Below are 6,000 nucleotides of genomic sequence, written 5' to 3' on the forward strand. Positions count from 1 at the left end.
TTGTGGGTAGTTGCGAATGTAATTCAGTGTTGTGGGTAGATTTGTGGTCGTTAAGGTTCTCCGAGGTGTTGCTGCTGTGGGGTTGCTGGATTGTTCTGGGAGTTTGTTCAAGTATTGCTAGGGAGAATTCTAGGAGGTGTTCTGAGTAGTTTTGCTCACCTGTCTTCAGTTGTCCCCTCATGGTTGCAACACTGCTGCAGGTCTGTCCTTCTGCTGACACAGTGATGTTGTAGCTCTCTGCACAGGCCAGTCCTGTCAGCTCACAGTTGGTGTTGTTGCTTTCACAGGTGAGTACATGACCAGATTCACCCACTGCTGTGGTCATGTACTGCACTGCCCCAGTGCCTGGCTGCCATGACAATGTAGCCGTACCAGATTGACAGTCTATTAGTGCCCGAATGTCACGAGGCATACAAGGAGCTGAAATGCAGACAAATGACATGCTACATCAAAAAACACTAAGGAACCAAAAAGCAGGGTCCAGATTAACTTTTTGAATATTTCACAGCATCTATGGCGCATAGAATGCCACATTGTATTTTGTATCGTTTATGTGTGAGAGAAGATTTGATACATTTAATGGTACTTTTTCCATAGAAGTAAACGTTGTAATAAGAACAGTTCTAAATTCTAAAACTAAATAGTTGGAATATAATTGGCATGCTCAAGTCAAAGAAATGTTACAAGCCTACAAAAGTTTTTGATTCTGCCATGGCACCATTAACATTAAAGGAGAACTCCGGTCAATTTTAACATTGAGCTCATTTTTTTGTACATTTGGAGTGCTGTCAGTACAGAGAACAACGACAAAAATCGGTGTTGCCTACACCGTGTTATCCTCTTTTTAAAATTTGCACCCTGTTGACTTCAATGGGGCAAGTTTTAAACCTGCTTTTAGCCTCTTAACATCGTTGATGTGTCATTACAAGTGCACAGGTCATGTGAGTGATTCCTTCGGAGTGAACGCAGGTGAATCTGACTGCAGTAGATGTGAAAGATATTAATAAAAATGATGTTTATTCAGCCAGCGCACATACCTGTATTTACATCCTGTCGAGTTCACGCGCATAGGTTTAGTACCTATGATCACGCGCGTGAACTCGACAGTCGACTACTGTGGACTTCGACCAAAAACAGGATGTAAATACAGGTATGTGCGCTGGCTGAATAAACATCATTTTTATTAATATCTTTCACATCTACTGCAGTCAGATTCACCTGCGTTCACTCCGAAGGAATCACTCACATGACCTGTGCACTTGTAATGACACATCAACGATGTTAAGAGGCTAAAAGCAGGTTTAAAACTTGCCCCATTGAAGTCAACAGGGTGCAAATTTTAAAAAGAGGATAACACGGTGTAGGCAACACCGATTTTTGTCGTTGTTCTCTGTACTGACAGCACTCCAAATGTACAAAAAAATGAGCTCAATGTTAAAATTGACCGGAGTTCTCCTTTAAGTATTAACAACTTTTTGACGTGTACCAGCACACAGCATTCAGAACTGAATTCCAAATTAAATTCCAAAAGAATAACCAAATTTTAAACATTTAAATGGCTGAAATTCACAGAAGTGTATTTTTTTTCTTTTTAATTGTAATATGATACAGAAATGTTTTATTGCAAAACGTGTTGGTCTGTTCCTTGACTGACTGTGTTGAATATCTTTAAATTGCAATTCAGTAAATTTTTCAATTCAACATACTATGGGGAGTGTGACCCAGTGAGAATGAGGATTCTGGATTCAAATAATTTACAACAGAATCTTTTGGGGGAATTCGACTGGTGTGTCTGTGTAAATCTGTTCTCATTGCTTTCTTACCTAAATCCACGTCAATGACGGCACTGGGCGAGCTGTCACAGTATCCGTCTGATGCTGTCACACTGACATGGTAGGTCTGTCCGCAGGCGAGTCTGTTAACTGTACAGGTGGTGTCGTTCATGCTCTGACAGTTGGTGAAATGGCCGTAACTGTCCTCAATCATAGCCGTGTAAGATCCTGCTCCTGCGCTCTCCCGCCAGAACACGGACAGGCCATTCCCTTGGCAGATCACATTAGTGGTCACATTATCCGGCACACAGGGCACTGAACATGAGAGAAGTGACTGTCAGTTAAATCGATTGATTAGGAACAAGAAAAGTTTAGGTATGTTGTGAGTAACTACGGCAGATTTTTCGCCACCATCTGGTTCATCAGCAATCGCAATGTATATTGCAATAAAATCACACAAACCTGTCCTGATTGGAGCAGCTTGACTGGGTGGACTGGTGCAGATGCTGTCTTGTGCTATTACTGTGGCAGTGTATGGCACACCACACATCAGCATTGTAAGATCACATGACTGACCAAACCCTGAGCAGCTGTCGAAGTGAAGCCCGTCATCGCTGATGGCCCTGACCATGTAGAGCTCACCGACTTCATTGCTCATCCATGACACGGTGGCTACGTTATCACTGCAGCTTGTATTGGACACCAGACTCTCCGGGACACAGGGAACTGTGGGGTTGAAATACACCTTAATGACTGAAAGAGCATCCAGAGGCTATATAGCATTTTTCACAAAGATGGTGCAAAATAGAGTTTCAAACTCTTCAAAAAGAATAAAAATTTCTCGAGTAAGTGGAAGGCACATTTGACTTTTATAATCTTTTTTTTTTTCTCATTAGTTTTGCAATCCTGTTAGTAAAATATGGGACATCAATTGAGTTTACTCTGATGTTTGATTGATTTTCTACCAATACAGATTCAATGAACATGCAAATTACAGTAACAGTTACGGTAAATAAAAATAATTTCTACACATATATCAAATTTAGATTCATATTTTTGTATTAATTTTCTTAAAGCAGCATTGGTAACAGGGTTAAATGGTCAGTGTGTATTACCTGACCGTACGATGACCTCAATGCTCTGAGAGCTGTTGCATGTCCGTCCCTCAGCAGTGACCGTCAGGACGTACATCTGGCCGCAGGGAAGGGAAGTGACCTCACAGGAAGTGGAGTTTGCCGTGCAGCAGGTGGTATCTCCATCTGCACGCTCCAAAGTTGCAGTGTAGCTCAATGCGCCAACACTCTCATCCCACAACACGCGCACCATACCAGAGTCACACCCCACTGACGTGACCACATTCTGAGGTGGACAGGGGGCTGAAAGGGAAAAGGAGACAGGATTATAATTATCATCTTATTATTGTCACGGTGGTTAGCTGTAACTCTGAGGAAACACAACCACATTGACGTTAAACATGGGAGTCTAAACAATCCAGGACAAAGACCTGACAGAAACTGAGGGCTTAGGTACAAGGGCAAACAAAGGAGCTAACGCAATAATTAATGAGGGCCAGGTGACTAAGATGAATCAAACAAAGACAAAACATAACATAACCCTGACAATTATGTTATGATGTTATATTTTTTACACTGGAAAACTTCTCGTCTCACTCTCTCACCCGTTTCAGATTCCATAGTGTTGCTCAAGTGGCTGTCGCACTGACTGTTAGATGCAGTGATACTGAAGTTGTAGAATCTTCCACATTGAAGCTGTTCAACTGTACACTGGTTTTCAGTTGAGTTACACTGGTACTCCTGTCCATCACTGTCAGTTGCCATGGCGATGTAGAGCTCCGTCCCTGCTGACTCTTCCCATGTCAGCCAAGCCGAATCAGACAGGCAGTCCATCTCGACGCCCAACATGAGGGGAGCGCATGGAGCTTTATACACAAACACACATCCCAGAAGTGAAATTTGTGACAGACAAACAGACCAACAAATTAATATTAAATAATGGAAAAATATGATGCAATAAATGTGACTAACCTGCCATAAAATGCTGGACTGGAGCATTTGCCCCAGTGCAGCCATCCCTTACTGGCACTACAGTCACATTATAATCTCTCCCACAGGTCAAAGTGATGTCACAGCTGGTCTTTGTAGTGTTACACATGTAGTAATTGTGGTCGTTATTGGAATAAAAGGCCTTTGCAATGTAGAGGACACCATCCACACTAGAGTTCCAGGACACAGAGACAGTGTTTGATGTACAGTCCAAGACTGCAAATAAATCATCTGGTGGGCAGGGGGCTGAGGAATCCAGAAAAGATATGTTAGAGACATCCAAATATTCAATTAAATACTAAACATTATTATACACTACGTATATATGTTATCTTTCACAGGTACCTGAGGTGACATGCTGCACAGAGCTTTGAGAACTGTTGCAGGTTTGACTATAGGCAGCCACTGTCACGTTGTAAGTCAGGCCACAAAGAATGTGAGGTACTTGGCAGAAGGTTGCATTAGAGTCACACCCCAGCACTTGTCCATCGCTGCTTCTCACTGTGGTGTGGTAGTGATGGGCTTGACCTGTCTGTTGCCAGGTAATGTTGAGAACAGTGGATGGACACTCAATGATAGTCAGCACATTCTGAGGCACACAAGGGGCTGAAGGGGACACAGAAGTCAAAGGTCACTACAAGTGGACCACCCACCTAAAGGCCCAGACATATCAAACCGACATCAATGAACTTGCAGCGTTTAAAGCTGACTGCAGTGTCGCCTCACGTTAGTTGTGTCTGGGCCAAAAAGTTGGACACACCGGAAACACTACAGCCAACTAGGACGTACATTCTGCGCCCCTGCGAGATGAAATAACTCTCCATACCAGCAGGTGTCAGTAGTCTGTATTTGTCATTTAAAAAAGGAAAACCATAAGAGCCTTCTTGTGTGCCCTCTTAACTTTGTCGTTTTCTTGCTTTAGTTAATTCCGTTTTTTCTTCTCAGGCCCTGTTTACACCTGGTACTAAGATGCATTTTGGTAGATCGGATCACAACAGATGACTCTAAATACAGCTGGGTCTAAATAGTTTGAGCTTGTCCAGTTTTGACGACTTCCAGAGGTAGTCAAAAATGCATTTGACCGGATTGCTTTCGTAGTGTAAACACTCATGTGGTCAAATGCGTTCGAATAGCCACAAAAGACCTACTGACCTAATGCGTAAACATTATGGGAAGCGTGCTAGCCAGACGGGAGGCTTGGTTAGACTTTGGCTTGAAGATGAAAAACATAAGAAGCACAATGTTTTCTCACCATTCCTGATTTCTAACACACAAGCCGTGATCTTGCGGCTGTAAGAGCAGAAACGAAAGCTGCTGCTCTCCATATGTTTTTCCGTCGTCTCCTGGCGCATTCATATGTAAATTGCTCAAGCTTATTTTATCCAGTAGATCAAAAGATCTGAAAAAGCCCATACATTTACCTGCCCATAAACCCTCTCCTCAAAGAAATCCGGACAGAAGTCATAGAAAGTAGACAAAAATGACCAGGTGTAAATGGGTATGAATGTGTCTATCTCATCTACTTGTGATCCGATCAACCAAAACGCATCTTAATACCAGGTGTAATCAGGGCCTCAGTTTCCTAAACTGAACAGCCAATCAGAGTGATCTGTCTTAAGGCCTTTATGCTTCTGCGTCAACTCCATGGCGTAGCTACGCCGTCACTCCTATGGCGTCGTGGCCGTTTTATGGTTCTGCGTCGGGTTGCGTTGCATCGCGGTGCATTTCACCGCCAGAACGCTAGGGGGGTGTGTGGTTCACGAATCTCTTTGCTAGTTTGTCTTGGTTCCGTGCTCCGGTTCCGCTTTTTCATTTCCGACAATGGCGAGCGAAAGAGAGAGAGTGTTGTTGCAGCTTGAGCTAATCGACGTTGAACAACAAAGGATTTTATTGCAAATGTTTAATCGCAGAAGAAAAAGAAGACGTCAGTGAAGGTGGTCTGTACGACCAGTGCACGAAGACAGGGTAAGGATTGGCGAATTTGTTACACTCCGGAAAAGCTACACTCCGGAAATGATGTATAATCTGACCAATCTACAATTTTTTGGAGGTGCACGTCGAGCTACGGCGGAGGGGTCGGAGAGGGGTTCGCGGCGACGCAGAGGGGTCTTGCGGGGGTAAGCCGTCGATTCGACGCAGAAGCATAAAACAGGCTTTACAGTACC

The sequence above is a fragment of the Rutilus rutilus genome (genome assembly GCF_951802725.1).
Source record: "Rutilus rutilus genome assembly, chromosome: 13".
NCBI classification, from domain to species: Eukaryota; Metazoa; Chordata; class Actinopteri; order Cypriniformes; family Leuciscidae; genus Rutilus; species Rutilus rutilus.